This window comes from Bufo bufo, chromosome 9 (assembly GCF_905171765.1).
Source record: "Bufo bufo chromosome 9, aBufBuf1.1, whole genome shotgun sequence".
NCBI lineage: Eukaryota > Metazoa > Chordata > Amphibia > Anura > Bufonidae > Bufo > Bufo bufo.
Genome location: NC_053397.1, coordinates 158912136 through 158937104, shown reverse-complemented (window position 1 = coordinate 158937104; position 24969 = coordinate 158912136). Strand labels below are relative to the sequence as shown.

At 44.8% G+C, this 24969-nt stretch overlaps 1 protein-coding gene across 1 annotated transcript in view; it reads right to left on the bottom strand.

The window, feature by feature from the left end:
- MGAT3 (beta-1,4-mannosyl-glycoprotein 4-beta-N-acetylglucosaminyltransferase) overlaps nucleotides 1-21072 on the bottom strand; it is an 88584-nt gene extending 67512 nt beyond the window's left edge. The window contains exon 1 of the mRNA XM_040406940.1: nucleotides 20668-21072. The gene's annotated coding sequence lies outside the window, so the exon portion shown is untranslated. The remainder of the gene's footprint in view (nucleotides 1-20667) is intronic.
- Nucleotides 21073-24969: the final 3897 nt, after the last annotated feature.

The following is a 24969-nucleotide window of genomic DNA, read 5'->3' as shown; positions in this document are numbered from 1 at the left end:
GACACATCAGAAACAAATAATGACATTTAGCTTGTAGCAGCAGCCTATTCTCCTCTCTCCATTCAGAACACATACAGACAGCAGTTATCTAAAGTCTATGGCCACCTTAAGGTTGCATTCACAAGACCGTATTTGTGGTCCACATCCAATACACATTTTTTGTGGATAGGATGCAAAAATGCAGCCAGCACATGATGTGCTCTCCGCATCCGTATCTCCCTCCGTAGACCTGTAAAAAATATAGAACATGTCTTATTTTCGTCCGTTTTGCGGACAACGATAGGCATTGTTATAATGGATCCACAAAAAAAACTAATACAACACGGACGTCATCCATATTTTTTGTGGACCGCAAAATACATACAGTCGTGTAGATGCATCCTAAAGCAGATCTGTTGGCTTAACATGCTGCCCTTACGTATAGGTATGATAAGTACTTGTCCGTACTCCTGGTAGACAAAAAAGGCACAAAAAAAATTATTGTGCTGTTTGGCTACTAAGAGTGCTGAAAGAATACACCTGACAAAAAAAAAAAAAAAGAAGGTTCCTCTCCTCTTAAAGAGTCACAGTACTTTCACTTTATTTCATTTAATAGAGAATGGTGTAACTAGCCAATTTCTAAATCATTTTAGTTAAAACATGCCTGCATCCACCTGAAAAAAAATCTGTGAAGTCATGCTTACTGCTTCTACACAGCTTTTAAAGTATATAGGAGCCTCTTGCGTTTCTATAAATGTGATTTATCCCTCTTTATCTCATCTGTGAGCTCAGGAGCTGAAAACAAACATAGTGGGAAGTAAGGGAAAAAACATCACGGCAGCAGAGTGCTGGCAGTTTTCACAGAAGGGAGACACCCCCTACTTCTGAATGAAATGCATCTAGCTGTGCAGATGAAACAGGGAATAATATGGCTGAAAAAGACATCTGTGAAGCCCAAAACAAGACCTGTTCCTTCACAGTTATGATTATAGAAAGAAGCACAGCCATTAAGCAAACTTATTTTTTTTCAAATATTTTTTTTTTTTAAACTCAGGTATGCTTTAAGCTTGCCATACACATTAGATTAAAGTATATAGGGGAAGGGGGGGGGGGGGCTCCTGGTAGATATCAGAGGAGATATGGATCTGATGGCTGGATTTCAAGTGGCTGATCCTTTTGTTTTCGGGGAGATAAGCTGCTGCCAGAGATTCAAGACACATGTACACTCAGCTGAGCCAAGTGATTATGTGGGGGATCGGGAAAGACAGCTGAACATGCAGCCAGCCTTCGACATTCTGCTTTTAGCAAAGCTGAAGGGGGGAGTTAATAATCTTGGCAATGTACTCCTCAATAAAAGCTACCTGATGAACTGTGTTGTTGTAAGGTGTTGTATGTGTGCAATGAGACCTGCTATTAGAAGTGTGTAGCCACATAGTAATTGCGCACTGAGCCGCAACTTACTTCATGAGGAACCGTATGTATGCTACACCACAATCAGCATTGTGAACACTCTTATTAACAGGTGTTTTGTCTCTCTAATGACAGGGTGTGCTCAATGAACGGCGTGAACGGTACAAATAATTGTCAATTGCAACAATGCTGAACAGAAGGTCTGGTCAGGAATGGTGTTTGTCAAGGGCATTCATGAATACGTCACACACAATAAGTAAAGAACCAGTAAATAGAATCAGGTTTAACATGAGGATGTTGCAAGCATTCAAAGAATCAACCTCAACTGTTCATTACCTTCTGAAAAATCAATACAATAATTATTTCCAAGGAGGAAAATGTAGTATGAGGAACCCCCTCACTCCTGGGCATGGCTTCAGTGTGAGCCTCACTCCCTCCTGGTAACTCTGGCCAAAAAAGTTGAGGAAAAATAATAGGTTCTCCAATGTCCCGAATAGGGGTTATTTATTTATAGAGGACCATGATACCACTCCATTCAGGTCCCTAATTTCTTTAGTAACAGAAACAACACAGTGAACTGAGCTGGTTCAGGCACCCTTCACAAATGTCCAGCAATCGTGTTCAGTTCCCCTCCGGCATGAAGCAAAAAACACTGGAGAGGAACTGAAGCCAGAACTGATCCCATAGTTTTCTATAGGATTGTTCTCATACATCTGGTGCCTCAGTTGTGACGTTGGATGCTGAATAGCACCAGACAGAAAAACGCTGCATGCCTTTTTTTTCTGTCCGTGGATAGATGAGGAATCTGAAGTGCAGTACACATATCAGTTGTGTTTGGCTCCTGGCCTAATATAGCTGGCCGAACACAGGTAATATATGTGAAGCGGGCCTTACTCCAATGTATGGGAGCTGAGCTGCGGTACACTGCACACCCACTACACTGTGGAAGGAGTTTGGCCAAGGAAGGATATCCTTGTTTACTTTAGTATTCTCCCGGGGCGTTTTAAATACCCTCCCAGAGAAAGCGTTAATTTATATAACTACCCTTTATTATTGGCTATTCATTCAAGACGAGAATGCCTTTAGTTAAATGTATTTTATTGGCTCAGTAGTGTTGACTGGATAGAAAATGTGGACTCAAATTCTGATGATCTGCTTTAAAGTCTACCTTTCGGGCATAAGTTTTCATGTGTTCACATTAGGAGTAGCCCTATTTCTGGCCATTATGAAATATATCCTGAATTTCTTACCACTCTTCCCTTCTGCAGGCTCCATAATTGTCAGTGTTCCCCGAGATAGTGGGTGGAAACTAGCCGCTATAATGTCCATCATATACGGCACACAGATAAAGGGGAGCAGGATTTCCTCTCATCTATCTGTAGCACACCCTCAGAAGCCGCAGCATGGAGGACATTATACAACAATACTGAGTAGTGTAGCTGCAAATCCAGAACTGGGATGAGAAAGCGTTTTAGTTCCTGCAGGAACAACTCAGTTTGTCCCTGCCTGTCTCTTTCTCTCCAGCATTTCCTCCCTCCTACTTTTCCTTCCCATGCACTTCTAGGGGATGCAGCTGTAATCTGATCTCTCAGTAAACTGCTAAACCCTCTTCACTGAAGATATATTTTAGCTGTTAATTAAGAGTTACTGATCAGCAAAACATTTTTCTCTTATTTTTGCTTGTATTATTGATTTATGAAATAAAAAAATGGAACGCCAGTTACTCTTTAACTGGGCACAGTATATAACCAATCCTGGGTGCCACATGGTGAAAAAGCAAACATCTACAGTCAATGATCAATAAAAATGCTAATCTATAGCATAGCATTCTCCAGTCTGATTGTATCTCCATTGTGCCAGCTGAAGCACCACTCTATGGCCCCATTCACACGAGCTAGTATTCCGCGCAGAAGCAATGCGTGATGCCAACGCATTGCGCCCGCACAGAATCCGGACCCATTCATTTCAATTGGGGGGTACATGTGCGTTGGTTTTTACGCATCACTTGTGCGTTGCGTGAAAAATCGCAGCATGTTCTATATTCTGCGATTTTCAGGCAACGCTGGCCTCATAGAAGTGAATGAAGCTGTGTGAAAATCCCATTGCATCCGCAAGCAAGTGCGGATGCAATGCATTTTTCACGGATGGTTGCCAAGAGATGTTGTTGTACACAGTTTATCATGCGCGTGCAATAAAAACTGAATGCAATCACAGGAAAAGCTGAATGACTTTGCCTGCAAAACCGCACTTTATTCACGGAACACATTTGCAACGCATCTGGACAGGCGCGTCTGCAAGGGGCCTAAGGGTGCATTCACACGACCGTATGTATTTTGTGGTTCAAAAAAACGCGGATGACGTCTGTGAGACATCCATTTTTTTTTTTCCGGATACATTGTAACCATGTCTATTCTTGTCCACAAAATGGATAAGAATTGGACATGTTCTATCTTTTTGGAGGGACTACGGAATGGACATACAAATGCGGACAGCACAAAAAATGCTGATCGGATGTGGACCAAAAATACGGTCGTGTGAATGGGGCCTAAGGGTACAATTCAGTTACTCGACAAATGCTGGGCACTGTCTTGAAACTGATAGGGGCATGGCCTGAATGGGCTTTGCCCCTCATGGTGCCATTTAAACATGGATTTTGGTTCTGTGGTGTTTTCTACCCCCCCCCTTTTTCTCTCGTTATTTCTCCTCAGATGTCAAATGAGCCGGTGTTATACTGGACAGCTTCAGGATTGTACAATTCGATGGCTGGTCAGCGTTGCTATTGGTTAACCCTTTCAGGACCAAGCCATTTTTCACCTTAAGGACCAGGCTATTTTTTGCAAATCTGACCAGTGTCAGTTTATGTGTGAATAACTTTAAAACGCTTTTACTTATCCAGGCTGTTCTGAGATTGTTTTTTCGTCACATATTGTACTTCATGACACTGGTAAAATGGAGTCAAAAAAATTCATTTTTTTTTATAAAAAAATACCAAATTTACCAAAAATTTGGAAAAATTTGAAAATTTCCAAGTTTCAATTTCTCTACTTCTAGAATACATAGTAATACCTCCAAAAATAGTTATTACTTTACATTCCCCATATGTCTACTTCATGTTTGGATCATTTTGGGAATGATATTTTATTTTTTGGGGACGTTACAAGGCTTAGAAGTTTAGAAGCATTTTTCAGAGAATTTCTAAAACCCATTTTTTAAGAACCAGTTCAGGTCTGAAGTCACTTTGTGAGGCTTATATAATTGAAACCACCCAAAAAAGACCCCATTTTGGAAACTACACCCCTCAAGGTATTCAAAACTGATTTTACAAACTTTGTTAACCATTTATGTGTTCCACAAGAGTTATTTGCAAATGGAGATGAAATTTCAGAATTTCATGTTAGGTATCGTCACGTCCGTAAGAACCTGCTCTATAAAAATAGCACATGATCTAACCTGTCAGATGAACGTTGTAAATAATAAAAAATAAAAACAGTGCCAAAACAGCTATTTTTTGGCAAATTTTCAATTTTAATCCATTTTTTCCCATAACAAAGCAAGGGTTAAAAGCCAAACAAAACTCAATATTTATTGCCCTGATTCTGTAGTTTACAGAAACACCCCATATGTTTTTTTTTGACACCATGTCCCATTTAAAGCCCCCCTGATGCACCTCTAGAGTAGAAACTCCATAAAAGTGGCCCCATTTTGGAAACTACGGGATAAGGTGGCAGTTTTGTTGGTACTATTTTAGGGTACATATGATTTTTGGTTGCTCTATATTACACTTTTTGTGAGGCAAAGTAACAAAAAATAGAAATTCAGAAATTTCATCTCCATTTGCCATTAACTCTTGTGGAACACTTAATGGGTTAACAAAGTTTGTAAAATCAGTTTTGAATACCTTGAGGGGTGTAGTTTCCAAAATGGGGTCATTTTTTGGAGTTTATACTCTAGGGGTGCATCGGGGGGGGCTTCAAATGGGACATGGTGTCAAAAAACCAGTCCAGCAAAAACTGCCTTCCAAAAACCATATGGCGCTCCTTTCCTTCTGCGCCCTGCCGTGTGGCCATACAGCAGTTTACAACCACATATGGGGTATTTCTATAAACTAAAGAATCAGGGCAATAAATATTGAGTTTTGTTTGGCTGTTAACCCTTGCTTTGTTATGGGAAAAAATGGATTAAAATGGAAAATTTGCCAAAAAATAGCTGTTTTGGCACTGTTTTTATTTTTTATTATTTACAACGTTCATCTGACAGGTTAGATCATGTGCTATTTTTATAGAGCAGGTTCTTACGGACGTGACGATACCTAATATGAATACTTTATTTATTTAGGTTTTACACAATAATATCATTTTTGACATAAAAAAAAACATGTTTTAGTGTCTCCATAGTCTGAGAGCCATAGTTTTTTCAGTTTTTTGGCGATTGTCTCAGGTTGGGTATCATTTTTGCGGGATGAGATGACGGTTAGATTGGTACTATTTTGGGGTGCATATGACTTTTTGATCGCTTGCTATTACACTTTTTGTGATGTAAGGTAACAAAAAAATAGCTTTTTTGACACCGTTTTTATTTAATTTTTTTTACAGTGTTCACCTGAGGGGTTAGGTCATGTGGTATTTTTATAGATCAGGTTCTTACGGACATGGCAATACCTAATATGACTACCATTTTATAATTCATCAGGGTTTTACACAATAATATCATTTTTGAAACAAAAAAAATCATGTTTTAGTGTCTCCATAGTCTGAGACCCATAGTTTTTTTTATTTTTTGGGCCATTGTCTCATGTAAGAGCTCATTTTTTGCGGGATGAGGTGACTGTTTGATTGGTACTTTTTTGGCGTACATGCGACTTTTTTGATCACTTTTATTACCTTTTTTGGGAAGTAAGGTGGGCAAAATTTCAATTTCCTCATAGTTTTTATTTTTTGGGCGTTCACCGTGCGGTAACATGACCGTTTTATAGATCAGGTCGTTACGGACGCGGCGATACCTAATATGTGTAGTGTATTTAATTTTTTTTATTTTTATATTCAGTGATAAATGTGTTTTTTTGAAACTTTACTTTTTTCACTTTTTTTTACTTTTTTTTTGACCCAGACCCACTTGGTTCTTGAAGATCCAGTGGGTCTGATGTCTGTATAATACAGTACAGTACAATATATATTGTACTGTACTGTATTTTACACTTGTCTGAACAGATCTATGCCTTTTAGCACAGATCTGTTCAGCACCATGGACAGCAGGACGCCTGAGAGGCGTCCTGTTGCCATGGGAACCTTCCCCGTCTGCTCAGTACTGGTCAGAACTGCGCAGACGGGGAAGGGTAAGCACAGGGCTGAGGGGGGCTCTCTCCCTCTCCCATCGGGGGGCTGCAAAGGCACAGCAGCCCCCGATGGGAGAGGGAGGGAGCTCCCTGACTGATAACCTTTTCCATACAGCGGTCCGTACGGACCGCTGTATGGAAAGGGCTAAACGGCTGACATCGCATCACAGATGTCAGCTGTTTATACCAGGGTGCCAGCAATGAGCTGGCACCCTGGTATACCCACTAGACGCCAACGATCATTCAAGGGGAGGCGGGCGGGGGATCGCGATCCCGCCTGCCGCACCGCCCGCCTCCCACACCTTACCGCACAGCCTGCGACACCCCCCCTGCACCACCCGCCCACATAATATCATTCAGGGGTGCAGGGGGGGGGTGAAAAAGCTTTATTTTGGACATACTAAAGTTTCTGATCCCCGCGGTCAGGGACCGCGGGGATCAGAAACTGCAGAAAGCACTACAAACCGCAGGTCTGAACTGACCTGCGGTTTGCAGCGATAGCCGATAGGGGGGGGGTCACAGGACCCCCCTCGGCATTGACCCAAGGTGCCTGGCTGTGTGTGACAGCCGGGATCTCAGCGCTGTCACCATGTCTGCAGACATGGTGACAGTTGAATGCCATGACGTGTATACTCATCATGGCGCGCTAAGTAGCAGTGCTCCATGACGAGTATACTCGTCATAGGTCGGGAAGATTTTCATACTCTCCTTCTCTGATCGCTTCCCTGACAGGAATTGGGGCGATCAGAGAAGGAGAAGCACATAGTCCCTCCCGAACCCCCCCTTACCTGCCCCGATGCGCTGCGATTGGTCCCTCTGCAGTATTGGACCTATCACAGCGATCGCGGGCGGGTCAGAGCTCCGATGCTGTTCCTTCCAGCTTCTCTGGTTGCCTAGCAACCCCAGCTTCACTGAACCTTCAGCGCTTCGCTCCCTGCGCTGACAGAGAAAGCCGATCACGTACATGTACGTGATGTTGCGTGAAGGGGTTAAATCGGTTGCTGTCCAGTTGCTGGGCCTGTTTCTATTTTTATCTAGTTTCCTGATTGGTTTTCGGTGGTTTGTGGCGGGAATGTCACCTATTTATTGAAGCACCTTACCTGTGGATTTCAGTCGCCGTGTCAAGATCAAGAAGCAGCTTGTCCCGCCCGCCCTCCCTGCAATTTTTGTTGCGGTCTTTGTTGTATTTTGGGGGGGTTAGTCGCTCAGAATTCTGGGTGGACTTTAAATAATAAAGTCCATTACTGAATACATTTTTCAGAATGGTATTTATAGCGGTATTTTAAAGTTGGTTGATTTATGTAACCCCCAAGATTTTAATAAAGACCGCGGCCTTTTCATCCACAATAGGTTTGTGTCAATTATTTATTAAGTTAATTATTGTTGAATATGGCACCATGTGTAATCCGCAAAGTCCGTAAATGTTTTTTCTTAGTAATTCACCTCTGACACATATTACTGCGAAATACATAACTGCATTAGACTAAATTTATTGTATAGTCACAGATTTCTCATGATCAGGAATATCTGGGATTTGATTAAAGGAAATCATAAAAATAAAAAAAAGCCACCAAAGTGGCTAGCACTGTAAGTAAAGGACAGCTACATTACTAGTGGGAAGAATTTATCGTGAGAGGAATATCTGAGGTCAGTTTTGCTCGAGTCTGAGTTGGTGTATTTTATGCCACGTTTATCAAATGTCCCAAATTGATTGAGAAATTTGTCTCATGCTTAAAGGGGTTGTTTATTTACATTGATGACCTATCCGCAAGTGACTCCCAGCACCCTCGCCGATCAGCTGTTTGAAGAGAAAGCAGTGCTTGTATGAGAGCTGCCTTCTCTTCTCTGTTTGCCGTCGCAACTGCAGCCGTGAGCTGTGTAATTAAACCCATGCTGTCTCATTACCCTTCTATGGGATGGCTCCTTCCTGTTCATTTGAATGGGATGGAGCCTTCCTATAGAAGTGAATGGGACGGCTAAGATGTAATTAAACCTGCTCACCACTGCGGTTGCAACGGCGAGCAGGTAAACAATGAAGAAAAAGCAGCACTCAGTGGGTGTTCCGGGAGTTGGCACCCTGCTGATCTGATGTTGATCACCTATCCTGAGGATAAGTCATCAATATAAATAAAGTGGACAAACCCTTTAAACATCCTCCAATTTTCCTACTCCCCCCTCCTAGTGGATTGTGACTTTTTAAAAAGGTCTCATTGATAAATCTGGAGTGAAACTCATTAACATAGCTGGAGTGAAGAGATGATAAATCATGGCCAAGGTCACCTATTTTGACAAGTGATGCTATCCTGTATATATGAATGTTCATGTTACATGATGTAAATCCATAAAACCCGCAGATATCAGACCAGATCCACACAGGAAAAACACAAGACACTGCACAGGACACATGAAGGTACTGGAGCTTTTCTTTAAAAGTCGTCTGGTTCAGAAAACCTACCGTATTCCAAACAGCGAGGATATTTTGGGTTTATCATTTATCAATTCACAGAGGAGAGAGTGGCTAAAAAGAGGGGGGTCCCTCTGGAGGACCCATCGATTTCAATGAGCTTCATGTAATGCTTGCAATTTCCTGCGGAGATACTCCAGGGAAAATAAGTACAGTACTTACTGTCAGGTTCCTCCACAAGTGATCGCTGGAGACCCCAGAAGTGGGGCAAGCCCTGATCAGCATTTTATGGGGGATCTGTGTAACAAAAAGTATGATAAAAAGTGGGTAACACCTTTTAAATGAAAAAAATAAATAAAAAAACGGCCTTTAAAAAGTGAGAGAATATGAATGGATTGGCCATGTGACGACAGGTGTGCGAAATAAGAGAGAAAACTGGAGGGGAAGTAACAAATTAGAGGAGCATTGTTCACACTCCATAAAGCTTAACTATAAGAAAGCTGATAAGATATAAGGAAAGAAATTCTCACAATATGAACAAATACTTATTTAGGCTACTTTCACACTAGCGTTTTTACTGGATCCGGTAGGGTTCAGCAAAAACAATTCCGTTATGATAATACAACCATCTGCGTCCGTTCTGAACGGATCCGGTTGTATTATTCTTTAAAGAGGACCTTTCACCGATTCTGACATTGTGAACTAAGTATCATGACATATACAGCGGCGTCCAGGGATCTCACTGCAGTTACTATTATCCCTGGGCGCCGCTCCGTTCTCCCGTTATGTCCTCCGGTATGTTCGGGGACTTGGTTATAGTAGGCGGCGTCTGCCCTTGTTCTGGTGGGGAAAAAAAACTCCCAGGCTGTGAGCTCTGCACTGCGATTGGCCAGCGCTACAGCCTAGGAGAAGGAGACGCCCAGGAGAACAAGGGCAGACTCCGCCTACTATAACCAAGTGACCGAACATACCGGAGGGCATAGCAGGACAACGGAGCGGCGCCCAGGGATAATAGTAAGTGCAGTGAGATCCCTGGGCGCCGCTGTATATGTCATGATACTTAGTTCACAATGTCAGAATCGGTGAAAGGTCCTCTTTAAAGGGAACCTGTCACCGGGATTTGATGTATAGAGCTGAGGACATGGGTTGCTAGATGGCTGCTAGCACATCTGCAATGCCCAGTCCCCATAGCTCTGTGTGCTTTTATTGTGGAAAAAACTGATTTGATCCATATGCAAATTAACCTGAGATGTGTCCAGCGTGAAGGAGACCAGCACTGCCCCGCATCCTCAGAATCTCCTCCTTGCTCCCCAACGTCAGAAAGCCAGAGCGCCGTAATCTCAAAGGGGGCGCCCCAGTAAGTCAATCCCTCTCCTGTCTGCCTGTATCAGTCTCCAGCCAACGCACCACTCTAATGGCACAATTCAGCTGGTCAGCAAATGGTGGGCATGGGCCTGAGGCTGAGGAATCAGCGCATGGTTCATCTTTCATGTACGCATCACAATTCTGAAGGACGAGTCTGAAAAGGCGTACTTGCAACTAGGGGTGGGCGATATGATATGTGCCCCGATATGGATTTTGTGTATATCGCCGCCACGCGATATGACCACGGAGTGGTAGTGAATGATTGCGCAGAAGCTTCTGGCTCACCGCTCCTTGGCCTCCCGACTCCGCACCGCGCTGTACTGGCCAGGGACGGCGTGCACACAGCGTCAGCCTGCTTTGCTGACGCTGTATGTGACGTCAGTCAGGTCCCGCCCAGTGCTTGAATTAAACGCCACATCTGCGGACTCCATTAGCCGGCCGCTGCCGAGCACCCTGCAGGTAAGGTAAGTATAATAACAACGACTCTTGTGGGGGGACGGAGACTCTTGCTGCAGGATCGGGGTTGGGGGGGGGGAGGAGAGTGGATAAGGAAAGGATTATTTTGCAAAGGAGGGCCAAAACCTGATCATCTTCTGATGGCACTGAGACTGGCTGCTCTGTCTGAATATATAGCAGGGGGACACATGTCTGATAATGGCAAATGCCACATGGGGCTGATCTGATGGCACTGGCTCACTGGGGGACACATGTCTTATTCAGACATGTGTCCACCAGTGAGCCAGTGCCATCAGATCAGCGCCCCATGGCATTTGCCATCATCAGACATGTGTCCCCCAGCAGTGAGCCAGTGCCATCAGATCAGCCCCATGTGGCATTTGCCACCATCAGACAGTCTGATAGATGATGGCAAATGCCATGGGGCTGATGGCACTGGCTCTGGGGGACATGTCTGATGATGGCAATTGGCAAATGCCATGGGGCTAACGCCGACTGATGGCAAATGGCATGGGGCTGATTAAATTTCTAGCAAAGTTTATTCATTTGTATTTTTTGTATACATACAGAAGAAAATAATATATCGCAATATATATCGCATATCGCACATGCTTCAAATTATATCGCAATATAGATTTCAGGCCATATCGCCCACCCATACTTGCAACTATACTGACTTATGGCTGCCGCAGTGTAAGACACTACGGAATGGACTCACATCCAACTTGTAACACATTATTAAGGTATAATTCTCCATATATACATTATGTGCAGATACAAAACAAGGTAGATCCACACAAGAAATGGCACAGAACCAGCATAACCCAGCATGGAACCAGCATAAAAGGTGCTGATATGAGAGCCTCTATCAGGTCAATGCAAGAGGGCACCTGGGGCTCAAACACCTCGACATGCCAGGCCGTCAGGGCAAAGCTACCAGACTAGCAAAACCTGCATTGACCATGTCTGAGGGTAGAATGGCCTGAGAACTTAATTGTATCCTGCTGGTTTAGGGGACTGTTATTATACAATATATACTCCGTACTCGCCTTAAAGAGGACCTGCCACCCCTCCTGACACGCCTGTCTTAATAGCTTCACGCATTCCCCATGTAATAACAATTTTGGAGCATCTATTCTTATGTCTGTATGTTATTGTGTCTGTTATTCCTCCTAGAGGTTTATGAATGAATTGCTAGCAGTCTGCAGTAAGGGTACAGAGGGGAGGTAACCAGTTGGGGGTGTGTACCCAACTGGTTACCACCCCCAACTGCCGTACATTGTATAACGGCTGTGCTGGTATCACAGCTCAGCCTCATTCACATCTATGGGTCCGAGTACGATACCAAGCATGGCGCTATACAGTGTACGGCGCTGTGCCTGGTAAGCACAGAGAAAGGCGCTGGTAGGGCTGATAACGCTGACAAAAAGTATACTGGTGGGTCTAGCGCTGAGATCCTGCGCTTGCGCACTCACATCTATGATGGCGCATGCACACTGGAATTTTCCTGTTCCTCTTGGCTAGTGTATTCCTCTAGTGCGCACTCTCCATCATAGATGCAAGTGCGCAGGCGCGGTATCACTGCGTCGCAGCAGCAGTGCTCGGAAGGCATAAGCCCGCCTCAGAGTGCTCCTTTTGCTCATTAGCATATTTTTTTAAGTTGATTTCCATGTCAAACCGGACCTAATAGAAGGAGAAGAAAGGTATGCTTTTTGTCAGAGTTATCAGCCCTACCTGGCTATATGCCAAGTAGGGCATGCTTGCACCAGGTGACAGAACCTCTTTAAAGGGTTTCTGTCACCCCACAAAACTCTTTTTTTTTGGATAGTTAGATTCCTCATAGCGCAATATAGGAGAATATAATAGTCTTACTTACTTTCATGCGGCCGATTCTTTATAAAACGAAGTTTTATAATATGTAAATGAGGGCTCTACCAGCAAGTAGGGCGTCTACTTGCTGGTAGCCGCAGCAGAAAACCGCCCCCTCGCCGTGTTGATTGACAGGGCCAGCCGTGATCTCCTCCTCCGGCCGGCCCTGTCAGTATTTCAAAAATCGCGAGCCTCTGGTCATTCAGCGAAGGCGCTCTGAGATGAGGAGGCTCGTCTCCTCAGCAATCCCTCAGTGCGCCTGCGCCGATGACATCACCGAAAGAGAAGACGTCATCGGCGCAGGCGCACTGAGGGAGTGCTGAGGAGACGAGCCTCCTTATCTCAGAGCGCCTGCGCCGAATGACCAGAGGCGCACGATTTTTGAAATACTGACAGGGCCGGCCGGAGGAGGAGATCACAGCTGGCCCTGTCAATCAACACGGCGAGGGGGCGGTTTTCTGCTGCGGCTACCAGCAAGTAGACGCCCTACTTGCTGGTAGAGCCCTCATTTACATATTATAAAACTTCGTTTTATAAAGAATCGGCCGCATGAAAGTAAGTAAGAGCATTATATTCTCCTATATCGCGCTATAAGGAATATAACTATCCAAAAAAAAAAAAAAAGGAGTTTTGTGGGGTGACAGAAACCCTTTAAAGAGGACCTTTCACCGATCCTGACATTGTGAACTAAGTATCATGACATGTACAGCGGTGCCCAGGGATCTCACTGCACTTACTATTATCCCTGGGCGCCGCTCCCAGGCTGTGAGCTCTGCACTGCGATTGGCCAGCGCTACAGCCTAGGAGAAGGAGACGCCCAGGAGAACAAGGGCAGACTCCGCCTACTATAACCAAGTCCCCGAACATACCGGAGGGCATAGCAGGACAACGGAGCGGCGCCCAGGGATAATAGTAAGTGCAGTGAGATCCCTGGGCGCCGCTGTATATATCATGATACTTAGTTCACAATGTCAGGATCGGTGAAAGGTCCTCTTTAACTATAGATATTGAAATGTTAAAATTAAAATATCAGAAATTCTTTTAAAATCATGTTTTTTTTTTGTGCTAAACATATTTTTAACCATAGGTCATTTTCTGATGATACATTCCCTTTAGGCCTCATACACACGATCGTATATGTATTTTGCGGTCCGCAAAAAAATACGGATGATGTCCGTGTGCATTCCGTATTTTGGGGAATGGAATAGCTGGCCCCTAATAGGACATGTTCTATTTTTTTGCGGAATGGAAATACATACAAATGGAAATGGAATGCACATGGAGTAACTTCCCTTCTTTTTGTGGAACCATTGAAATGAATGGTTCCGTATACGTGCCGCAAAAAAAGAACGGATGCGGAAAGAAAATACGTTTGTGTGCATGAGGCCTTAATGTACACAGATCTATACAATCAGGCAGGAGGAGAGATAAGAAGTAAAGGCAGGAGTGCGATCCATATACACAGTAGAAAGTAATTTTTCCATGTAAGGAGTTTTCCTTGGAAATATGGGGCGAATGACGGAATCTGACAGATATCTGCTAAAAAGTTGAGATGGTATTATACTGCCCGATGTGCAGGCAGTGTGAGCGCCAATAGATGATAACATCCATCGGCGCTCGTTTGCACTGGCCTGTGCAAACAGAATACGGGAGGAGTGATCTGTTCATTCTGTTATATTCATTATCGCCATCACATCCTTGGTTACAGGGCGCTGTGCTGCCGATAACTGGGCATCATCCTGATGAAACATGCCCAGCAGCCAATGAACGAGCAAGCTGACCGAGCCAATCACAACAAGCAAGCATTCCTACAAACGCTTGTTCCTGATAATTTTCTGATAATTGTGCGGTGTTATAGGCCCTTTAATCGGCCACATTGAGTTTTCTGGATTGGGATGTGGCGCATGGCGATGGTTTGAAAAGGTTGATCTACGGCCCCCGTACATGGCTGTGATAACCAACGCCATGTGTTTAGAGGGACCGTTCAGAATAAAAGGCTCAAGCACACGGCCATAAACATTCTGCGGTATGCAAATCGCAGATCCACAAAACACAGATCCCGGTTGAGTGAAAGTCACCAATTTGTTTTTAAACTCCTGCAGAAAAGTCCTATCCTTGTCCGCAAAACTGACAAAGATGGGACATGTTCCGGAACGTATGTACGGGTGTGCTGTCCACATCTTTTGTGACTTCATTGAGATGAATGGGTCTGCATTCGATCTGCAAAAAACGCGAGTTGAATGAGGACTAAAACTATGCATGAGTCCTAACGTGGACAGCTCTGACACAAGGCAATTCTCCTGCACTTGTATATGGACCCAGGGACTGGCACACTATACACTTTTGTCCCAGTGAAGGGCAGGTACGTCTGGTATTGTATGTTCTGGCTGCAACCACCTAGTAGGCATCTGCAGGGTGTTACTGTTAACCCCTTATCTACTGCCCAGATGCACACACTGGTACAACAAGTGCCAGTTGTAATGACAGCACTCATCAAAACCTGGTTATAGCTGTTCCGCCATCTGCAGGACATATCCGTACAGCGCGTTAGAGGACATCACCTCTGTATGAGCCTCCAGTATGGACCCGTAGATTCCACTTACTGGGCAGAAAATGACTCCATCATCTGCTTCACTGTACGTTATGGCTGTGATGTCAAAGTTAAAAGGTCCAGTAATTCATTACTGACTCAATGCAACTGACAACGAACATACAGAGCAAGAAGCAGTCCATGTAAAGGACACTGAACGTGCTGCCCGAGACTTGGAAACCTGATGGTGCATACATATAAGGCCTCATGCACACGACCGTTGTTTTATTCCGTGTGCGTTGTGCCGTTTTTCGTGATTTTCAATGGGTCCGTTGAAAACTCGTCTAATGCACCGTTTGCCATTCGCGTCCGTGATCCGTGGTTCCAGTCCGTCAAAAAAATATAACCTGTTCTATTATTTTCGCGGAAAACTGGGACCGCTAAAAAACGCGGAGGAACACAAGTCTTGCTGTCCGCGTCCGTTTTTTTTTCCTATCATTTGCATGGCAAACCTGTCAGACTTTTTTTTACATTCCTTTATGTCTGGTGGTCCTCCAAAAATAAAGGAAGACACACGGAAACAAAAAATGGAAACTGATCACGGAACAAATGCACCCCATTTTGCGGAACGGAACACAACAACGGTCGTGTACATGAGGCCCAAGCCTGATAGTCAGGACATCATAGATCACTATGTATCCATGTACACCACATGGTTATGATGTCATAGGTCACTATATATTAAATGTACAGAGATAGTTATGACATCATATTGTATATAAATGTAAATCTGATAGTTATGACATCTTAGATCTCTATATACACACGTACTCCAGACAGTTATGATGTCATAGATCTCTATATATAACTGTATACGATAATAGATCACTATATAAATGTACACAAGATAGATATTTATATTGTTTATACATAGTTATATGACATCATAGATCTCTGTATATTGATGAACACCAGATAGGTATACGACATCTGCGATCACTATATATAGTATATAGAATAGAATATTATATATATATATAGAATAGAATAATATATATATATATATATATATATATATATATATAGTAAAGTTGTTGTGGGTATCGAAATTTCGATACCCAAATCTCCATTTTTTTCGATACTGGGCTGCACAGTCTAGTATCTCAGAACATAAGCGTGCTGCTGTCGGCGCGCTCATGTTTCCTCAGCAGCACAGGGGAGAAGGAAGCAGTCTCTCCCTCCCCCTGTGCCGCACTGCGAATAAAGAGAGAGGGGCGGGCGCACTGCGCCACCAATGATAGGAGGGCCTTTCATGTGTCCTGACTTTGTTAAGTTAGCAGGCTACACAGAGCGGCGCCCAGGGATCTCCCTGCACTTACTATTATTCCTGGGCGCCGCTCCGTTCGCCCGCTGTGGCCCAGTTACCGTCTCCTGCTCCATATGCTAATTACTAGGGGTGCACCGAAATTCCGGCAGCCGAAAATATCGGCCGAAAATGCACCTAATCCATTTCGGCCGATATTGTTACATATCGGCCGAAAATATGGGGTGTGGGATTTGTCACCCACCATCTGCGGGCGGGCGGTTTACTTTGTCACTGCATCTTTATTTTACCTTACAATCGTGACGCTCCAGTAACTAACAACTCTGCAGGCAGAGCGGAGGCCGGCGTAACATCACTTACTCACGTGACGCGCCTGCTCCGCCTCCTTCATTCAAAAGTGGGCGGAGCAGGTGCGTCACGTGAGTAAGTGACGTTACGCCGCCCTCCGCTCTGCCTGCAGAGTTGTTACTGCGCCACCCACAGATCCCCCTCTCCATAACAGCGCCACCCACAGATTCCCCTCTCCATAACAGCGCCACCCACAGATCCCCCTCTCCATAACAGCGCCACCCACAGATCCCCCTCTCCATAACAGCGCCACCCACAGATCCCCCTCTCCATAACAGCGCCACCCACAGATGAATTTCATTCATGAAAAAGAATTATTAATAAAATCATTAAAAAAAAAGTATTTTAAAAGTATTTGGGCAAAAAGGCAGTTTCGGTTTCGGTCAAGGGCATCCTGAATTTTCGGTTTCGGACCAGAATTTTAATTTCGGTGCACCCCTACTAATTACTACTATCGGAGCAATGGGCAGGAGACATCAGCTTCTCTCCTAGGCGTTCCTTCTCTCTGTCCAATCGCAGCGCAGAACGTCACAGCCAGGGAGAAGGAACGCCCAGTAGAGAAGCTGATGTCTCAGCTCCGATAGTAGTAATAAGCATACGGAGCAGGAGACGGTAACTGGGCCACAGCGGGCGAACGGAGCGGCGCCCAGGAATAATAGTAAGTGCAGGGAGATCCCTGGGCGCCGCTCTATGTAGCCTGCTAACTTAAAGTCAGGACCCATGAAAGGGCCTCCTATCATTGGTGGCGCAGTGCGGCACAGGGGGAGGGAGAGACTGCTTCCTTCTCCCCTGTGCTGCTGAGGAAACATGAGCGCTCTGACAGCAGCGCGCTCATGTTCTGAGATACTAGACTGCGCAGCCCAGTATCGAAAAAAATGGAAATCCCGGTATCGTATCGATACCGGGACAAAAGTATTGATTGGGTATCGCAACAACTTTACTATATAAAGTGATCTAAGATGCGGTATACCTATTTACTATATATAGGTGATCGCAGATGTCGTATACCTATCTGGTGTTCATCAATATACAGAGATCTATGATGTCATAACTATGATATATACAATATAAATATCTATCTTGTGTACATTTATATAGTGATCTATTATGTCGTATCGCAATACTTCTTTATGGTATCGAAATGGAATAAAAAATTTGGTATTGCAACAACTCTAGTATAGAGAGAGAGAGAGAGAGAGAGAGAGAGAGAGAGAGAGAGAGAGAGAGAGAGAGAGAGAGAGAGAGAGAGAGAGAGAGAGAGAGAGAGAGAGAGAGAGAGAGAGAGAGAGAGAGAGAGACTTTTTGGAGTGCTGCCCATCCTTTCTAAAATATATATATATATATATATATATATATATATATATATATATATATATATATATATATATACACACACACACACACAGTCCTGATCAAAAGTTTAAGACCACTTGAAAAATGGCAAAAAAATCATATTTTACATTGTTGGATCTTAACAAGGTTCCAAGTAGAGCTTCAACATGCAACGAGAAGAAATGAGAGTGAGACAAAACATTTTTTGAGCATTCAATTAATTGAAAATAACGATTAAACTGAAACAGGCTGTTTTTCAGCTGATCCAAATTTTAGGACCACATGCCTTTAAAAGGCCAAATCTGTGCAAAGATGTGGATTCATTGTCATTTTCTGTCAGGTAGTCACACGTTGTGATGGCAAAGGCAAAAAAACTCTCCCTTTTTGAACGCGGTCGGGTTGTTGAACTGCATAAGCAGGGTCTCTCACAGCGCGCCATCGCTGCTGAGGTGGGACGCAGTAAGACAGTCATTTGGAATTTCTTAAATGATCCTGAGGGTTATGGAACAAAAAAGTCAAGTGGAAGACCCAAAAAATTTCACCAGCACTGAGCCGGAGGATCCAATTGGCTGTCCGTCAAGACACTGGACGATCCTCGACCCAAATTAAGGCCCTTACTGGTGCTGACTGCAGCCCCATAACCATCAGACGGCATCTGAGACTGAAGGGCTTCAAAAACAAAAAACATCTTCAAAGACCTCGTCTCCTTGAACGCCACAGATCTGCTCGTTTGGACTTTGCAAGAGAGCACCAAACATGGGACATTCAAAGGTGGAAGAAAGTTTTTTTCTCTGATGAGAAAAATGTAACCTTGATGGTCCTGATGGTTTCCAACGTTACTGGCATGACAAGCAGATCCCACCTGAGATGTTTTCTACGCGCCACAGTGATGGGGGCCCCATAATGGTCTGGGGTGCTTTTTCCTTCAGTGGAACAATGGAGCTTCAGGAAGTGCAGGGGCGTCAAACGGCTGCTGGCTATGTCCAGATGTTGCAGAGAGCATTCCTCATGACTGAGGGCCCTCGTCTGTGTGGTAAACACTGGGTTTTTCAACAGGACAAGCTACACTACACAATGCCCGCAGGACAAGGGACTTCTTCCAGGAGAATAACATCACTCTTTTGGCCCATCCTGCGTGTTCCCCTGATCTAAATCCAATTGAGAACCTTTGGGGATGGATGGCAAGGGAAGTTTACAAAAATGGACAACAGTTCCAGACAGTAGATGGCCTTCGTGTGGCCGTCTTCACCACTTGGAGAAATGTTCCCACTCACCTCATGGAAACGCTTGCAGCAAGCATGCCGAAACGAGTTCTTGAAGTGATAAACAATAATGGCGGAGCTACTCATTACTGAGTTCAGAAATCCAACTTCCAAACATGTTTCGGGGGGTTAGTTTTTTTTTTTTTTTTTGGAGGTGTGGTCCTAAACTTTTGATCAGCTGAAAAACAGCCTGTTTCAGTTTATTCGTTGTTTTCATTAAATTGAATGCTCAAAAAATGTTTTGTCTCACTCCCATTTCTTCTTGTTGCATGTTGAAGCTCTACTTGGAACCTTGTTAAGATCCAGCCATGCTAAATATGATTTTTTGCCATTTTTCAAGTGGTCTTAAACTTTTGATCAGGACTGTATATTGGTATATGACATCACAGATCACTACATATAGGTATATGACATCACAGATCACTGTATATAGGTATATGACATCACAGATCACTATACACACACACCAGATAGGTAATTGACATCTCCATAATCAAAAGGTATATATTTATTTTAACTTGGGGATCATGCAAACAAAATCACCCTCCCCCCAGTATTAACCCTTTGTCGTTGACAATGTGAAGCCAGCGGTGATGACTGCATGACATGCCTGAGTGCACCTGTGTCACAAGGTCACCCAATATCAGGGGTGCTGTGGCCCGGGGAGGAGCAGCTCCTTCTGCAGCAAGTTATTGCGCATCATAGACATGCAAGATTAGACGCAGGATAATAATCATGTGAATGGGGGGCACAGACCTGGGACATGCACCAGGACAGCTACTGTCATATATGCCTAAATCCAAAGGCACAACAATCTGCATCAGTGACCAGGGGGCTGGCCAGCAGATCATCAGTCACCACCATGTAATCTCACACAGATGATGGTGGTAGTAGTAGTGGATGTATGGCTGCAATGGCTAGTGATGCCCAGAGCTGTGCTCCACATAGGTGCAGCTGAGCTGTGTGGGGGTGGGTGTGCATCATCCCCCGCCCCCTCTGTATTATACCCACTGCCTCCCCCAGCCATGTAGACCCCATAAGGAGCCCCTTACTCACCCATTGCAGAGATTGGGTCCCAGGCGGCGGATCCTCAGTCTTATCAAGCAGGGGAGCACTAACACCCGGCAGAGCCCGGGCTCCCTTCCAGCTACCCCCTCGTCAGCCCGGGGAGACCCTCAGCCTCTGAGCCCACCTCCATTGAGGCGAGTGCGTGCACCCAGGCTGTGCCAGTTGTAAGGCGGTGAGAACTGCTCCAGTCAGCGGGCAGAGAGCAACAAAGAGCCGCCGTGCTGTCCCCGGGAGCCGGTGCTGCGCCTCCCCCGCCTCCAGTGCAGATCTGTGCGGACCGCTAGAGCGGGCGTCCTGTGCACACTGCGCTCAGCATCTCCCTGCGTCTCCTGGTGGCTCCATAGCCTGCGGCGCTCGCCTCTGCCTGTCCCCCATTTCTATCAGCCCCCTCCCTCCTAGCTCCGAGCCTATCTGGAGACTGTCTGTGCTCCCTCTTACCGGCCGGTCCCTGACTCCTCCTTCTTCATGAGAAGCCAAATCAAGGCAAATAAAAGGGAGACAGCAGCAGCCCCTCTACTCCTTCCCTCACAGTGTGCAAAATGTCTGAACGGAGGGGGAAAGACATCACACAGGCATCTATAGATAGATATACACACACCAGCTATACATAGATATATATACACAGCATAGCTACACACACCAGTTATACATAGATATACATACACAGCATAGCTACACACATCAGCTATACATAGATATATATACACCGGCTATACATAGATATAAATACACAGCATAGCTACACACACACAGCAGCTATACATAGATATACATACACAGCATAGCTACACACACATCAGCTAGATATATATATATATATACACAGCATAGCTACATACACCAGTTATACATAGATATACATACACAGCATAGCTACACACATCAGCTATACATAGATATATATACACTGCATAGCTACACACACATCAGCTATACATAGATATAAATACACAGCATAGATACACATCAGCTATACATAGATATATATACACGGCATAGCTACACACACACCAGCTATACATAGATATACACACACCGGCTATACATAGATATAAATACACAGCATAGCTACACACAGCAGCTATACATAGATATACGTACATACACTGCATAGCTACACACACATCAGCTATACATAGATATATATATATACACAGCATAGCTACACACACATCAGCTGTACATAGATATATATACACAGCATAGCTACACACACCGGCTATACATAGATATACATACAAAGCATAGCTACACACACACATCAGCTATACATAGATATACATACACTGCATAGCTACACATACACCAGCTGTACATAGATATACATACACAGCATAGCTACACACACCAGCTGTCACGGATGGTGTACAGGAAACAAGACAATACCATATAAACAATGTCTCTCTGGATGCACAACCAAGGAACAAAGGGAGACCCCTGCAATAGACCTGCCGCTCTCCCTCACTGCTCAGCCTATGCGAACACCCCAAAGGTGGATGGCCGCATATCCACGTACCTCGGCTATCTATTACCTGAAGACCCTACAATAGTGAAGGGACACGACCACCGGCTTCCTACACTGACACGGAGGGAGTCAGGGTCACCTGGATCCAGAAAAGACAAAATCATAAATACATAAACAGCACTTATCTTGCAGACGACTGAGGACAGGGAACTGGGAACAGCATGCACACACACTCCAGGAAGTTGTATCAGCCGCACACTACTGCATTATGGGGAGGAACTTAAAGGGTAGCAATCAGTCCAACTGCATGACAGCTGAGATAGACTAACGAGATGAGAAACTAAACTAAAACAAAGAAATTCAAGGAGGAGGATCTGAGAAGCTCCTGTGAGCGCTTCTCAGCTGTCTGGCTGTGACAGTACCCCTCCCTCTAGGAGTGGACTCCGGACACTCAGAGCCCACCTTCTCAGGATGGAACCTATGGAAAGCCCTGATGAGACGAGAGGCCTTAATGTCCGTCACTGGGACCCACATCCTCTCCTCAGGACCATAACCCTCCCAATGAACGAGGTACTGGAGGGAACCGCGGACAAGACGAGAATCCACAATCCTAGAGACCTGAAATTCAAGATTTCCATCAACCATAATCGGAGGAGGAGGCAAAGGCGAGGGTACAATAGGTTGAACATAAGGTTTCAATAAGGACTTATGAAAAACATTATGGATCTTCCAAGTCTGAGGAAGATCAAGACGGTAGGCAACAGGATTGATGACAGACAGGATCTTGTAAGGCCCAATAAACCTAGGACCCAACTTCCAGGAGGGAACCTTCAATTTGATATTCTTGGTAGACAACCACACCAGATCACCAACATTCAGGTCCGGACCAGGCACACGTCTCTTATCCGCCACACGCTTATATCTCTCACTCATGCTCTTTAGATTATCCTGAATCTTTTGCCAAATAGATGACAAAGACGAGGAGAATCTGTCCTCATCAGGCAAACCAGAAGAGCCCTCTCCCGAGAAAGTCCCAAACTGCGGATGGAACCCATATGCACCAAAAAATGGTGACTTATCAGAGGACTCCTGACGACGGTTATTTAAAGCAAACTCAGCAAGGGACAAAAAAGAACACCAATCCTCCTGATTCTCCGCCACAAAACAGCGCAGATATGTCTCCAGATTCTGATTGACGCGCTCTGTCTGGCCATTCGACTGCGGATGGAAAGCAGAAGAGAATGACAACCGAACCCCCAAGCGAGAACAGAAAGCCTTCCAGAATCTGGAAACAAACTGCGTGCCCCTATCAGAGACTATGTCTGAAGGAATCCCATGCAATTTGACAATGTGGTCAATAAATGCCTGCGCCAGCGTCTTAGCATTGGGCAAACCAGGAAAAGGGATAAAATGCACCATTTTGCTAAAACGGTCCACCACCACCAGAATCACAGACTTCCCCGAGGAAGGAGGCAAGTCCGTTATGAAGTCCATGGACAGATGTGTCCAAGGACGGGAAGGAATGGGCAAAGGAAGGAGAGGACCTGATGGCCGTGAATGAGGGACCTTGACACAAGCGCAAGTCTCGCAAGCTGCCACAAAACCCTCAACCGACTTACGAAGCGCAGGCCACCAGAATCTCCGAGCGATGAGATCCAGTGTGGCTCTTGCCCCCGGGTGCCCAGCAAGGACCGTGTCGTGGTGTTCTTTAAAAATCTTGTGTCTCAAAGCGAGAGGCACAAACAACCTCCCAGGAGGACAAAGATCAGGAGCTTCTGACTGGGCTGCCTGCACCTCTGCCTCCAATTCAGGAAAAAGAGCAGAGACCACCACACCTTCAGCCAAAATGGGACCCGGGTCTTTAAAATTCCCACCTCCCGGAAAACAACGTGACAGGGCATCTGCCTTCACATTCTTAACCCCAGGGCGGAACGTAACAACAAAATTAAACCTTGAAAAGAACAAAGACCATCTGGCCTGTCTCGGGTTCAGACGCTTGGCTGACTCCAAGTAGGCCACGGTAATAGGGTGTCTGGCTCCCTCTAGCCAATGGCGCCATTCCTCAAAAGCCAACTTGATGGCCAACAATTCCCTATCTCCCACATCATAATTTCTCTCTGCGGAGGAGAGTTTCTTTGAGAAAAAGGCACACGGTTGCCATTTGGCAGGAGAGGAACCCTGAGACAAGACCGCACCCACCCCTACCTCAGAAGCATCAACCTCAACTATGAAGGGTAACGAAATATCAGGTTGTACTAGGATGGGAGCGGAAGCAAAACTCTCCTTGATATTAGAAAAGGCCTTACGCGCCTCTACCGACCAGGAAGAAAAATCTACCCCCTTTCTGGTCATATCAGTGAGTGGTTTAACAACAGAGGAATAATTCAAAATACATTTCCTGTAATAATTGGCAAAGCCCAAAAAACGCATCAGCGCCTTCTGATTCTCAGGAAGCTCCCACTCAAGCACAGCACGGACCTTCTCGGGGTCCATGCGAAAACCAGAAGCGGAGACAAGAAACCCCAGAAATTGGATTTCTGGAACCGCAAACACACATTTTTCCATTTTCGCGTATAATTTATTCTCCCGCAGGATGAGCAAGACCTGACGTAAGTGTTCCTTTGAGTCTTGAAATCAGGAGAAAAAATCAAAATGTCATCCAAATACACTAATAAAAATTTTCCCATTAAATGATAAAAAATGCCGTTGACGAAATGCTGAAAAACGGCTGGGGCATTCATCAAACCAAAAGGCATAACCAAATTCTCAAAATGGCCCTCAGGGGTATTGAAAGCCGTCTTCCATTCGTCTCCTTCTCTGACCCT